The 15,456-nt window shown below is 44.6% G+C and overlaps 1 protein-coding gene across 8 annotated transcripts in view; it reads left to right on the top strand.

Moving 5' to 3' along the window:
• Positions 1-15,456, top strand: part of WASF1 (WASP family member 1) — a 174,321-nt gene that overhangs the window by 76,610 nt on the left and 82,255 nt on the right. Inside the window, exon 1 of one of the 8 annotated variants that reach the window (XM_043510818.1) lies at positions 14,199-14,342. The exons of 5 other annotated variants lie outside the window; for them this stretch is intronic. The gene's annotated coding sequence lies outside the window, so the exon portion shown is untranslated. Of the gene's footprint in view, positions 1-14,198; positions 14,343-14,391; positions 14,673-15,456 lie in introns of those variants that run through there. 2 more of the 8 variants (XM_038397604.1, XM_038397610.2) reach the window with 2 other exon arrangements.

The raw sequence follows: 15,456 nt of genomic DNA, 5'->3' as shown, positions 1-15,456 counted from the left end.
CTTCAGGCTCAAAGCTAACAAACAGTCTGCTATTAGACAGTGTTATACAATCATTTTGTTGTTTATCCACATTGCAGTGCTAAAATATACAACTTTTCTCTCTGGCTGCCTGACAGTATGCCTTCCTTTGATCAATAAGAAATAATCATTTTGAGGCACAGCAATAATGGAGAAGAATTTTCTCCCTAATAGGGAATAGCATGGCTCAATAAGCTGTAATAGCCTTTTGGAAGCCAATATCCTGTACGCTAACCTATGGCTGCAAATCCAGGACAATAGTTTCTGCTGCTTTTCAGTTAATAGATTGGGTTGTTGAATAATTATATGGGTAATAACACTTACCTGCCTTATTGGAAAACCTTGTATAAGGAACATTGTCTTTTCCTTATCACATATTGCGTTATTGCCTGCCAACACTTTCAGTAGGTGTTGATAAAATAGTAACAGTGCTGGTGCTTGGTACCACTAGCATGATACAGGTTTATGCTTTGAACTTGTACAGTTTCACAGCAAAGCAGGAGGAATTCTTCTTCCCTGGTTGCTTCTTCTTCCTTTTAAATTCCAGTTCTGCTATGCTGTACTCTGAAGAAACATAGAGGTCAATATTTGATTAGGATGAGGGTGCTGAAGATACCTCATTTCATCATAGCTGTCATATCTGATTACATATCTTTTTGCTTCCCTGACTTACTTACATGACATTTCAGCACAGAAAAAGTGAGCCAAACATCAGGGAGAGTCATAGGAATGGCCATGCAGATCTTTGGTCCATCTAGTATGGTGTCCTGTCTCTGACAGTAGCCAGTACCACCTGCTTAAGAGAGAGGTCCAAGAAACCTGGCACTAGCTTGTTACAGAAAACATGACCACAAGGAGAGTTTCTTCTTACCCTATTGTTAATGGTTGGTTTATTCCCTGGAGCATGAGAGTTTATATTCCTTCAGGGACTCTTTGGATTTGCTTTGTTTTTGTTTATTTTTTGCTGTTATAACTAAACAGAAGTTGTGGGCTTGATACAAGAATTACAAGGGGAATTTCTATGGACAGTGTTGTACAGGAGATCAGACTAGATGATCTAATGGTTCCTTCTGGCCTTAAAATCTATGAAATTATTAATTCTGGATGTACTTGCTTTCAGTATAAATGTCTAATCCTTTTTTGAATCCTCCTGACTTCTAAGGTCATGGATTGTGAGAACATAGAAGAGTGGTAATTTTGTGTGTGTGTGAAATGGAGAGAAGCAGTACTAAACTTGTTCTGGCAATTAATACTCTGGGCTCTTTTGGGGTCCTTTTCCTGGATGGTAGTGGTAAGGACAAACAGAAAAATACTTGCTGCTTTGAGGAGTATCATAGCAGCAACAGTGTGGCATTCTTCACCACTACTACTATTACTGCGTGTCTCTCAACCACCGTCGAGAGTCTCTATTCACCACATAATTGTCGTTATGCATCTCTCTCTCTGTTTTATATTCCAATACTGATAGATTTCTGGAAACTTGCAAAAGGCTTTACTACTCTTACAGTTCTAAGTGGCTGCTAGAGCTTTCATTTGTTGCAGTTGTCAGCTGTATTTTCTTTGCAGCTTGTACCAGCTAGAGCTTTTTCTTTTTTTGTCTGATAGTTTCTTTCTAGTCATTGTTTAAGTTTTAGTTTAAAATTTTACAGGACAAGGCAGTTAATCCTTTACATCTTCCACTTCAGCACGTTCAGTGTGGCAGGTGGGGATTTCACTTTCAACTTGGATTTTTTTGTCCTATTAAGGAGGTGGGAATTAGTAACTGTCAGTGGTTTCTTTTTACATTGGAAGAAGCCATTCTTTTTGGGTGCTGGTGACTCAGATGGTGACAATTTTAGCAGTACAAAGCTGTTCGCTGATATCCTCTTAACCTCGACCAGCTACTATGGTGGAATGTTCTTTTGGTTCATTTAAGTTTTGCAAGTTTTAGTCACAGAAATACAATTTAGAAGATCACCTTGTCTTTACTGAATAAGTGCTCCTACTGAGCTGTGAGAGATCTTGATGGATATGCTTGCCACTATTGCATCCCCTCACACCTCCATGAGACATAGAATACAGCTTCTGTGTGCACTGAGAAAATAAAAACTTCTCAGATTGGCTTTGCTTGTCTCCCTGCCATGACGTAATTGAATTGCCCCACCTCTATGAGACAGTGGGTGGTATATTAATATTTATGTTGGCATTGAAACTTATTTTTTTAACTGAGCGCATCAGTAAGCCAAAGGTTGTCGTGTTTGTTGCTTTTAATTACCTTAAACAGTGTAAAAATAACCATTAAAAATTAGATATTTCTTTCCCCACCCCCACCAAAATACTAGAGGCAGAATAAACCAGCCATTTTGAAGAGATATAATGATACGCTCCCCCGCCTCCCGGTCTGGTGCTGGTCCTTTAAGCAATTGCTCAAACAGTCTGAAATCTTTCTCTCTCTTAAGTTTTAAATTATTATTTCTGTTATTTACATTGTTGTAGCACCCAGAGGTCAAAATCAGGATTGGGGCTCTATTTTGTCTCCATGCTATGTGCACTCCCATTCTGATATCCCCCATTTTCCCCTCATGGCAGGGCCTCTGGATGTGTCCCCATGCTCTATTTCCCATTCCACTATATCAGGGTCCCCTATTCTTTCACATGCCAGAGGCTCTGTGTGTTCCCCCCTCCCCTATATCAGGATCACTCAATCTTCCCCCCTGTACCTGGGGTTGTGTGTACACGCCCCATGCTAATGGGAGCCATCAATCAGTCTATAGACAACTACAGAGGTGCTTTTAGCTGTGGCTATGCTAACAGAATGGCAGGGGTTCCATGTGTCCGTCAGTTTTCCCCTTTCAGTTTTCTGATTTTCCACAAAATCAATACAGTTTTGGCCATTGATGCCTAGAATTTTTGGAATTGATTGGCTGTGTCATTCAAAAAGTTATTGCATTACATACAGACAGACAAACAGAGAAATGCTGTCATGTTGAGTGTAATACCCTTACAAACTTGGCCAATTATCTTGGTCAGTTATCTAGTTGGACGTGCATAATGCCATTATAAATGTTCACTCAGTAATTCCTGCATCAAGACCATAGTTTGGGTGAGGTATACTGCTAAGAGACAGACTGAGTGAGGCTAGGCTTCCAAAGGGTTGCAGTGGTATGAGAAGGGCAAGATGAAGGAGAACCAACAATTCCATAGCAAAACAATAAGGGTGGGGGAGGGGAATCCAGATTCCAAGTGTCAGAGTTGAGTGAATTATGATATTGGAAAGCTTTAAATTAAATGTTTCAGAGTAGCAGCCATGTTAGTCTGTATCCACAAAAAGAAAAGGAGGACTTGTGGCACCTTGGAGACTAACAAATTTATTTGAGCATAAGCTTTCGTGAGCGACAGCTCACTTCATCGGATGCATTCAGTGGAAAATACAGTGGGGAGATTTATATACACAGAGAACATGAAACAATGGGTGTTACCATACACACTGTAACGAGAGTGATCAGGTAAGGTGAGCTATTACCAGCAGGAGAGCGGGAGGGGAGGAACCTTTTGTAGTCATGATCAAGGTGGGCCATTTCCAGCAGTTGACAAGAACGTCTGAGGAACAGCGGGGGGAGGGGTGTGTGTGGAATAAACATGGGGAAATAGTTTTACTTTGTGTTATGACCCATCCACTCCAGTCTTTATTCAAGCCTAAGTTAATTGTATCCAGTTTGCAAATTAATTCCAATTCATCAGTCTCTTGTTGGAGTCTGTTTCTGAAGTTTTTTTTGTTGAAGAATTGCCACTTTTAGGTCTGTAATCGAGTGACCAAAGAGATTGAAGTGTTCTCTGACTGGTTTTTGAATGTTACAATTCTTGACATCTGATTTGTGTCCATTTATTCTTTTACGTAGAGACTGTCCAGTTTGGCCAATGTACATGGCAGAGGGGCATTGCTGGCACATGATGGCATATATTACATTGGTAGATGTGCAGGTGAACGAGCATCTGATAGTGTGGCTGATGTGATTAGGCCCTATGATGGTGTCTCCTGAAAAGATATGTGGACAGAGTTGGCAACAGGCTTTGTTGCAAGGATAGGTTCCTGGGTTAGTGGTTCTGTTGTGTGGTGTGTGGTTGCTGGTGAGTATTTGCTTCAGGTTGGGGGGCTGTCTGTAAGCAAGGACTGGCCTGTTTTCCAAGATCTGTGAGAGCGATAACCTTCAGGATAGGTTGTAGATCCTTGATGATGCGTTGGAGAGGTTTTAGTTGGGGGCTGAAGGTGATGGCTAGTGGCGTTCTGTTATTTTCTTTGTTGGGCCTGTCCTGTAGTAGGTGACTTCTGAGTACTCTTCTGGCTCTGTCAATCTGTTTCTTCACTTCAGCAGGTGGGTATTGTAGTTTTAAGAACGCTTGATAGAGATCTTGTAGGTGTTTGTCTCTGTCTGCGGAGCTGGAGCAAATGCGGTTGTATTGTAGAGCTTGGCTGTAGACAATGGATTGTGTGGTGTGGTCTGGATGAAAGCTGGAGGCATGTAGGTAGGAATAGCAGTCAGTAGGTTTCCGGTATAGGGTGGTGTTCATGTGACCATCGCTTTTTAGCACCGTAGTGTCCAGGAAGTGGATCTCTTGTGTGGACTGGTCCAGGCTGAGGTTGATGGTGGGATGGCAATTGTTGAAATCATGGTGGAATTCCTCAAGGGCTTTTTTCCATGGGTCCAGATTATGAAGATGTCATCAATGTAGTGCAAGTAGAGTAGGGGCATTAGCAGACGAGAGCTGAGGAAGCGTTGTTCTAAGTCAGCCATAAAAATGTTGGCATACTGTGGGGCCATGCAGGTACCCATTGCAGTGCCACTGATTTGAAGGTATACATTGTCCCCAAATGTGAAATAGTTATGGATCGCTCTTGTTACAGTGTGTATGGTAACACACATTGTTTCATGTTTCTTGTGTATATAAATCTCCCCACTGTATTTTCCACTGAATGCATCCGATGAAGTGAGCTGTAGCTCACGAAAGCTTATGCTCAAATAAATTTGTTAGTCTCTAAGGTGCCACAAGTCCTCCTTTTCTTTTTAAATTAAAGGCTTCTCTCAGCTGCTGCTGCTCTCAACGTTGAGGAAACAGGGAATGTCACTTGGGCTTGGAGGGTCCTTTTAGGTCTAGTGGATGTACTGATTTAACTCCAGAATCCTCAGCTGCGCTGCTGGCTGCCTGAGTGATAGTACTCTTAGTGGTAAGCGCATTGAGCTTGATCCAATACCACTGAAGTACTTGAAAAAGCTTCCATTGGCTTCCATGGAAATTGAACCAGGGCATTTTTGCTTCTTAATTTTTTGCAGGATTGGACCTTCTGTTGTCAGGGCCTGTAACTCTGCCCTATTTAGGCAAATGTTTACTCAGGAGCACAAACCCATTGTATTTTAAAGTGCTTTTGTTTTCAGCACACCTCTTGTAGCACCCTTCCCTCTCTCTTTCTTATCCAGAGGAATTTCAGAGATGTGTACAGTTGAAAATTTGTCTAAGATTCCATGGAGACAAGCTTTCTCATAAAGTTTTAAGCACGCTACAATTTTGTCTCCATTTGAAATACTATCAGAATGGTGATTTTTGTGTTATTTTGGTAGCTCCTGGTTGAAAGCAGTAAGTACAAGATTGTAAAAATGTTGGGCATGATTCTGACATTCCTGTTGAACAGTCATTTTAGGCTTTGTTTATTAGGGACTACTCACTGGGTGTGACAGAATCAGGCTCTTACACAAATTCATTAGTTAAGATTTTGAACCTAAAGAAAAGTACAGGTTTACTTCAAGAAATATGTGAGTTTGGTTATTTTATCTGCAACATTTTTCCCATCCCTAATATGGATATTTCTCAACTGTATTTTTAGACACTGAGAGTAAATGATGGTTAGAAATAATTTTAGTATTTAAGCCTAAGAAAAATTAGGAGAATTATATCTTGTAGATCAGGGGTGGGAAAACTTTTTGGCCCAAGGGCCACATCTAGGTGGGGAAATTGCATGAAGGGCCGTCATGAATGTAGGGCTGGGGCAGGGGGTCAGGGTGTAAGAGGGGGTGCGGTGTGCAGGAAGGGGTTCAAGGCAAGGGGTTGGGGTGGAGGAGGGGGCGGAGTGTACGAAGGGGCTCAGGGCAGGGGGTTGGAGTGCGGGATGCAGGAGGGATTCTAGACGCAGGTTCCAGCCTGGTGCCGTTTACCTTGAGTGTCTCCGGAGTGGCTGCGGTGTGCAACGGGGCTAAGGCAGGCTCCCTGCTTGTCCTGGCCCCACACCACTCCTGGAAGCGGCTGGCACCACGTCCCTGTGGCCCCTGGGGGAGGGGGAGCAGGAGGCAGAGGGCTCCATGTGCTGCTCTCACCTGCAAGTACCTCCCCCGAAGCTCCCATTGGCCGCAGTTCCCCATTCTTGGCCAATGGGAGCTGCGGAGGGCGTGTCTGCAGGCAAGGCAGTATGCGGAACCCTCTGTTGTGTTCCCCCCCGCCCCCAGCGGCCGCAGGGACGTGGTGCTGGCCACTTCCAGAAGCAGCGTGGGACCCATGGCACCATGGGGGTGGCAATCCCGTGGGCCGGATCCAAAGCCTTGATGGTCCGTAGTTTGCCCACACTGTTGTAGATACTTAAGTTCGTATAATGCACATCTCTTAATAATTTCATATCTTGGAAGATGAACTATTTTTACAATGTGTTTTTACTTAAACCTGGTAAATTCAAGGCTCCAGAGGATTGTAAAAAGCTAGAAATTATGTACCATTAATTTTAAGAGATAAAAAAAGCTTTTACATAAAAAGCACTGCAACCTACATCAGTTAACAGAGAATGGCATCTCTTTGTTAGAGATCAAAAGGAACGTTTTATTTATATTTTTAGAGTATGCTAATAGAGATGCAAATGTTGGTGCCACATTGCTCATTTCAGTTGGTTTATGCCTGAAAAGTAATGGTATAAATAGTTTCTTCGGCTTCTTGTAAAGAAACCTCCATTCTAATGAACCTATGTAACATGAAACCACAGGGTAAATTACCTACTAAAAACTATGGGCACAGTCCCACAAACTAACTGCTGTAAGGAGTCCTATTAACTTCATAGGGACAAAGATTTGTGTTTGTGAGGCTCTAAGAGCCTGATTCTGGAGAGACATAGACAAATTAATAACATAGGCAGAAAATAGCAAAATCAGATTTGACTTGCAAAACTGCAAAATAATATGACTGGGAGGGGGAAAAAATCTGGAAGGGACAGGAGAAACCTGTGTTGGGCCATGATTCAGCAAGGTATTTAAGCACGTCTAATGTTAAGCATAAGTAGTCCCCTTCAAGCCAATGGGACCACTGTCATGCTTAAAGTTAGGTATGTGTTTAAAAACCTTGCTGAATCAGCACCTCAGTGCTGCAGTGCACCTACAATACAGAGTGAACAGCAAATTAGAAATAAGTTTGGAATTTGTAATAGATTTAGGGCTTCAAATGCACAGGCGTCATGTCACAAAGCAAGGAAGTAATAGTCTCTCTGAATTGCCCTGATATAGTAGTTCATCCCTATTCAGCAAAGCACTTCAGTACACCTGTAGATGCTCTGCAGAACTGGTCCCTATATGCCCCAGGTACAATTGCACCTGGAGTTTGGACTTAATTTCTGGCTACCACCTGACTAAAAAAATATTGATCAGTTAGGGAGAGTTCAGAGACAAGCAACAAAAAGTATCAGAGATGGTAGAAGTGATTTATGAGGAAAACATTACAAGAAACTAAATATCTATAACTTATGTGACTGATGGGGGGGGATTATAACAAGCCTACAAATATGTGAAGGTAGTAAACAATAAGAAAGAAGAAGAACTGTGTGTGAAACATGGGAGTACAGAGGAATGAAGCCAAGAAAGAGCTGAAACTGAGCGAGAGAGAGAGAGAGAGAGAGAGAGAGAGAGAGAATTGAGGCTGAATAACAGGAACACTTTCCTATTACTGAGATGTACTAAGCTTGTAATAATCTTCCTAGGGAAGTGCTGGAAGCTCCATTGCTTAGGACATTGAAACCTAGACTGGACAAAACACTAGAAAATATACCGTCAAGAACAATCCTATATTTCCAGGGAAATGGATTGGATAATATTCCGGTCTCTTCTCTCTCTAACTTCTATGAGATATTCACTCTTTACTCAGTCAAATTCCTCATTGACTTCACTGTGGAGTTTTGCCTTAGCAAGGATGGAAGGATCAATGATCAATCCCTATTATTAATATGAATCACCTGTGTTTCTTTCTCGAGTGCTTGCTCATGTCCATTCCATTGTAGGGGTGTGTGCTCATCACATGCACTGGTGCCTGAAGTTTTTCCCTCAGTGGTATTTGTAGGGAACCGGCTCTGGTGCCCTCTGGAGTGGCGCGCGTATGCACCAGTATAAGGGGCGCTGCCGGCTCCCCCCCTCCCTCAGTTCCTTCTTACCGCCAGTGACGGTGCTGGAATGTCTCCTTGCTTTGGCAAGCTTTCCTGTCTCTACTGTATCTAGTAGTGAATTTGTTGAATATAGTTAGTAGTTCCTTTAGTGTTAAGTTAGAAATAGTTAGACCCTTACGGGACTCAGCCTAGGGATGGGGCATGCCCGAGTCCCCAGGCTTCAAACCTTGTGACTGTTGCAAAAAACCCATGCCAGTCAGTGATCCCCATGCCTGAAGTGTTTAGGGGAAAACCACAGGAGCGACAAGTGTCGCATTTGCAAGAGCTTCAGGCCATGGACAAAAAAGGAGCAGGACATTCATCTCCAAGTGCACTTTATGCGATCAGCTCTAGAACCGGCCTTGGAGCCAACGAGATCGGACTCTGCTCCAAGCACCGACCTCCAACTGGTGCCTATCCCCATCCCCGGTTCCGGCTAAACAGCAAAGAAAGGCTAGGAGGTGGCGTTCTCCTATGTCTTGTAAAGAGAAGGAGAGAGCTGGAGGAGAGCGAAGACCTACATGGGGCAGCTCTTCCCCTCTGGACAGTGGCCACGCTCTGACTCCCACTGAGCTGTCGAGCCCACTTTAAGACCCGTCCACCACCGTGGGAAGCAGCAGAGGCACTCGGCACCCGGTAGTGCCATCCACACCAGAGGCCTTTCAGGCCACTAAGGGCATACTGTCCCTTCTGGTGCTGCCCACACTGTTCGCTGAGGTGCCCCGTTTGAGGGGTAAAACTGTCTTGGGACCCTTCCAGTGGTCTCCATCAGTGCGGCACTGCTCCTCGCCGCATAGGGTACCCCGTCAGCGGTCACCTGAACAGTGCCACCAGCCCCTAGGCGCGGGTTGGCTTACCTGCCAGAGTTCCTGGCTTCGGTCCCTGGACTCTAGACAGCGTTCCTTGGGCTCTAGGTGTCGATTGGCAGTGGTCTGGCACAGACCCGCATATGCGCAGCACCAGTCCCCAGAGCCCTGCTGCTGGGTCGCCCAATCCGCTCTCACGGCACCATTCCGGAGGGTCAAGATGACAATCTCTGTCACATTGGTCTTCTCACTCCCGATCTATGGAGTGGCACCGCTCTGTAAGCATGAGGCACTGATCGCCTGGGTACCTTCACTGATCTGCCAAACGACGACGCCGGTCACTGGAGTTGCGGCACCATGGGCCATCACCCCCGAACCGGTCCTCAATGGAGGACCGTGGCCAGAGCCGACAGGATTCTGATCAACAGGCAGCCTTGTTACCGTCCTGGTCTCCCAGACAAGTCTCTCCCTCCTTGGGCTTGAACCGCGAGGGAGGAGACCCTGCCCACAGGCCAAGGCCACCCACCAGGGGCATCAGCATTTCCCCCCGGGCCACCAGTGGCAGCATGGACCTAGGGCCAGTGCCTGGCCTCCTGGTAACTATGGAACCCCTGGGGGTTTCCCCACCCATCGCAGGGGCATAGGTCAGTCTCAGTGGCCTCTGAAAGATGGTCAGTGACAATCTACTGCACACCCCCTGACTTGGACGTGGAGTCAGAGAAGGCTCCCTAGAGTCAGCTAACCTCGGCTGAGGCTTCCCTAGCAGAAGCGGCAGAGTTGGCAGACCCACCTGTAGCTGCCTCCTCCTCATCTTCGCCCGATGAAGCGATAGCGGGACCCTCTCATTGGTTCCCTAGGATGATGCAAGGGCCCACCAGGAGCTTTTAAAGACAATTGCCTCAAACCTGAGGCTGAAAGCCAAGGAAGTGACGGAACCCTCAGGCTCCTTGTTCGATGTGCTAAGTGCAGCAGCCCCCTCCCAGGTGGCATTGCCAGTGCACGAGGGAGTGGTGAAAATTACTAAGGTCCTGTAGCAGACGCTCTTCTCCTTGCCCCCCATCTCCAAGTGGGCAGAAAGAAAATACTATGTCCCTGCTAAGAGGTCTGAGTATCTTTATACCCACACTGCCCCAAGCTCACTGGTTGTGTTGGCAGCCAACGAGCACGATAGACAGGGTCAACTGGGATCAACGCCTAAGAACAAGGAGGCAAAAAGGCTCTATCTCTTTTGGTAGAAAAATTTATCCTATGTCCAGCCTCCAGCTCAGAGTGGCCAACCATCAGGCCTCACTTGGCCATTATGATTTTAATATTTGGCAGTGAATGGCCAAGATACGGATTTGCAAAAGCCAAGGTGGGGTCTCCGCCCCATCCTTGACCTGCACAGCCTCAACAAGTATCTCAAGAAGTAGAAGTTCCACATGGTCTCCTTGTTCCTCCATCATTCCTTCCTTGGATCCGTGAGACTGGTAAGCCACCCTTGATCTGAAAGATGCTTATTTTCATATATCAGTATTTCATAGATACAGATGATTCCTATGTTTCGTAGTTGGGACTGCCCACTACCAATTTGCAGTGCTCCCTTTTGGCCTAGCAACGATGCCAAGGGTGTTTACAAAATGCATGTTGGTGGTGGTGGCCTACCTCGGACGTCGGAGTATCCAGATTTACCTGTACCTTGAGAACTAGCTCATCGAAGGCTGCTCCAGAGTCCAGGTCCAGTGCCGTGTCGAGATGTTGCAAGCCACTTGTCAAGCTCTGGGCCTGTTGATAAATGAACAAAAAATCAATGTTAATCCTGGTCCAATGATAGAGTTTATCGGACTGGTGTTTGACTCTATCCGAACCAGAGCATTCCTGCCAGAGACCTGGTTCAGGGCAATGTCTGATTTGATTGCCAGCATCGCTACCTATCCACTAACCACGGCCCAGGTCTGTCTCAGACTGTTGGGTCACATGACAGCATGCATGTATGTTGTCCGACATACGAGACTCGGGCTGTGTCCCCTCCAGATGTGGCTGTAGTCGGTCTACTCTCCGGCAAGACATCACATAGACAAGCTTATCACGATCCTGCCGCAGGTATTTATCTCTCTGCGATGGTAATCTGACCCCATCCTGCTGTTGGAAGGTTTGCCATTCCCGAGCCTGCAACCCACGGTCTCCCTGATTTCAGATGTGTCCGACCTCGGTTGGGGAGCGCATCTTGGTACACTGCAGACTCAAGGGTTATGGTCTTAAAAGAAGCTCATATTGCATATAAACATCAGGGAGCTCCAGGCCATCTTTCTGGCTTGTGGTGTCTTCCTTCTGCAACAGTCTGGCCAGGTGGTGCAGGTGTTGGCAGACAACACGGCCTCCATTTCTATGTCAACAGGCAGGGGGAGCTCAATCATCGGCTCTGTGCCAGGAGGCCCTCCATCTGTGGGACTTCTGCATCCAGTATGCAATCCACCTGGAAGCCTTGCACCTCTCCGGCATCCGGAACGTGCTAGCCGATCACCTCAGCAGGTATTTCTTCACTCACCACGAGTGGTCCCTTCACTTGGAGGTTTCAGAATCCTTTTCCAGAAGTGGGGAGCTCCCCGAGTGGACCTGTTTGCCACCATACAGAACAGAAAGTGTCATCAGTTTTGTTCTCCCCAAGGCCTCGGCAGAGGCTCACTATCCAATGCCTTTGTCCTGTCTTGGTCCAGGGACCTGATGTATGCCTTCCCGCCAATTCCACTCATCAGCAAAGTCCTCTCAGAAATCAAGAGGGACAAGGCACGGGTCATTATGATCGCCCTAGCATGGCTTCACTAGCATTGGTTCAGCATGCTCAAGGACCTGGCTGTTGCAGCCCTGTGGCCACTTCCCAGCTGCCAGGACCTACTCCTGCATCCAAACCGTGCCTCTCTCCACCTCACAGCTTGGATGCTGCGTGGCTGAATCCAGAGGAACAAGCTTGCTCTAGTCAGGTCCGACAGGTTCTCTTAGAGAGCAGAAAGCCCTCCTCCAGAGCAACTTTCCTGACAAAATGGAAGCATTTCTCCTGCTGGGTGTCAGAGAGGAATATCTCCCTTACTCAGTTGTCTCTGCATTCCATCCTGGATTACCTGCTTCACTTAAAGAACCAAAGTCTTGCCTTCTCTTCGATCAAGGTGCATCTGGCTGCCATATCAGCCTTCCATCCTCGCATCCAGGGTAGATCGGTGTTCTCGCATGAGATGTCGATCAGGTTCGTGAAAGGACTTGAAAGACTCTTTCCACCGGTCTGGGACCCTGTTCTCCAATGGGACCTCAACCTGGTCCTCTCCAAGCTCATGGATCAACCCTTTGATCCTATGGCTTCTTGTTCCCTTTCCCACTTGTCGTGGAAGGTTGCGTTCCTTGTAGCTATTACCTGGGCAGATATGTCTCCAAAATTCAAGTCCTCACTTTGGTGCCCCCGGAACACGGTATTTTACAAGGACAAGGTCCAGCTGCGGCCCCATCTAGCATTCCTGCCAAACTTGGTTTTGCACTTCCATTTCAACCAGGATATCCTCCTCCCGGGCGCATCCCTATCCAGGACATCTGCAAGGCCACGACGTGGTCTTCGATACACACATTCACAATGCATTACACCATCACCCAGCAAGCCAGAGATGATGTTGGATTTGGCAGAGCTGTGTTGCAATCAACACGTCCGTGAACTCCTATTCGCCTCCAATGGTACTGGTGGGGAGTCACCTACAATGAAATGGACATGAGCAAGCACTTGAAGAAGAAAAGATGGTAATCTTTCGTAACTGCTGTTCTTCGAGATGTGTTGCTCACGTCCATTCTATGACCCACCCTCCTTCCCCTCTGTTGGAGTTCCAGCAAGAAGGAACTGCGGGAGGGGGAAGCTGGGGGCACCCCTTATACCGGCGCATACGTGTGCCACTCCAGAGGGTGCCAGAGCCGGTCCCCTAAGGATACCACTGAGGGAAAAACTTACGACACCAGTGCATGTGGTGAGCACACACATCTACAATGGAATGGACATGAGCAACGCATCTCGAAGAACAACAGTTACAAAAGGTAAGTCTTTTCAGAGCTTTTAATAAGTCTCTGCTTGAAAGTAAACAACCTTTTCTATCAATTTAGATAACTTTTTTTTTTCAACAGAACACTGTTCAAACAGACGCTTTAAATAACACTAAAATGTGAGTCACCCTTATTCAGAAAAAAGGCTTCAGTAGACAAGGCAGCATGTTATTTATGGATATTGGCAGGCTTGTGCAACAAGCCCGCCTTCTGAGGAATTTTGTTGTTCGCAAGGGAAGAAATCTATATAGAAAGGAGCTCAGCTGGTAATAATGAGCTGATCATTACTGCCTGTCTGACTCAATTTGTGACATATCTTAACGCTTCTTTAAAACTGGGAAAAAAAGTTAGCAGTAATCATCAAATTAAAATCCTGTAAATATTTAGCAAATTCAAAGTGTCTGTTTTGGGATCTTAGTATAAAACTTACTTTGGAAAACTAAAAGACTATTATTTAGAATTATGATTTATTTTAATATTGCAAAGAATGATTGATCACCTTTTTCAAATGTCTGGTTAAGCTATGTCTTTTGTGTCTTGCATAAGAAACTTAAAACTATCCAGCCACAAAAAGCTTTAATAAAGTAATTTTATGACACTGATTACTATTTAGTCAAATGTGTCTGAAGCTATGGTTGTAATAATTAAATCAATTGTACGTCACTTGTAAATTAATATATAGCAACTGCATAATTAGCCCCTATGTTGTGTCAGGTTTCCTAGTCACAGACCTTTGTACGCTGGACCTCAGTTCTATTGTGGGTGTCTGACATTATTTATTATTTCATTAGCATCCAGTTTCCTTCTTGGATTCAACAGTAAGGTCAGTGCAATGAGCTGCATAGACTGTGTGTCTTATTTCCCCTCCCTCCTCGTCTCTCCACCCCCAGCATAGCCACTCATTTCCCTCATTTCTGGCATGTCATAATTTAATATTTAGCAATTATGGTTTGGAACCAAAGGAATAATTATTTCTTAATCATTCTGCGTTTACGGGGTTTGTTTCACATTTCTGAGGGAAAAAAGGAAGTCTTTGGTCAGTGGGGGTGAGTGCTTCTGTGTTTTCTGTGTAAAGATAGCTCTGTTGTTAAGGCAAGACACTGTGTGTTGAATTCTAATACCTTTGTGCAAGAGCCAACCCGTTTCAAAGCAATCCAGTGACTGGAGGTGTTCGGTATGATTAATAGTGCTACAGTTCTGTGATTGACTAGGTTGACTGTGCTTTCTGTGTGTGTAGAATTCTAAAAGTTGATACACCGTTGATGAGTAACAATGAAGTTTAATGTTGTAGCGGAGGTGGGAACTGAATATCTTCTCTATGCCAACCAGGTTTTGTCTGGGATTACATTACATTTCTTAGCTGCTGTGAAGTTCAGGTACTTTTTCTTTAAATATTTATTGTTACTGCAGCACCGTGCTACCCATTTTAGAGCAGGTTTGTGTCTCTGATAATTGTTTTAGAATCAAGTTGTAAAATTGGCATGTGCATTTGAAAGGTAGCTATCTTCAAGTGGTAGATGAATTTCTATGGAATTTAACAGTTGCGTATTTTAATTCATAGAATTTAATTCTTTGATAAGGTTATCATGTAATTTAATCAATGATTATATATTCTGATAGATTTGATAAAACCTCAGAAGTTATGCTTTATTTCTGGCTTTAGAGATTTTGGATTTAAATTAACACTGGATTAGTTATCTATCTCTGTCAAGATTACAAAGAGCTTTTGTTGTGATCCATCATAGGGCTTTTGTGTGATATACTGTATGCAGAAGCTGTTAACAGAAAGAATAGATTAATGCTGTGAGGAAAAAATGTCATCAGATAAACACTAGGTCTTAAAAAGCAATTTCAAATGTCATAGTAAGTTGTATATCGTTAATACATTTTTAGCCTTTTGGGGGTGGAGAAGAACTTGTAATCAAAAATTAATTTATTAATTCTTGGCTGTGCTTAAATTAGAACCCAGGGTACTTCCAAAATGTTTTGAAATCAAATTATTTGAATGGGCTCTCTAGAAGAAAATGAGTCCTGTGTAATCTGAAGAATTTTTAGTAGTGTTATCAGAAAACTCTGCAACTGTCCTCTTTTGAAGTCTGTGTATGTATGTTATGTGTAGTAATTTTAAATCGTATATCTAATACAAAGATATAGTTATAT

Source organism: Dermochelys coriacea, chromosome 3 (genome assembly GCF_009764565.3).
Source record: "Dermochelys coriacea isolate rDerCor1 chromosome 3, rDerCor1.pri.v4, whole genome shotgun sequence".
In the NCBI taxonomy this organism is placed as follows: domain Eukaryota; kingdom Metazoa; phylum Chordata; order Testudines; family Dermochelyidae; genus Dermochelys; species Dermochelys coriacea.
This window is presented reverse-complemented; position numbering and strand designations above follow the sequence as displayed.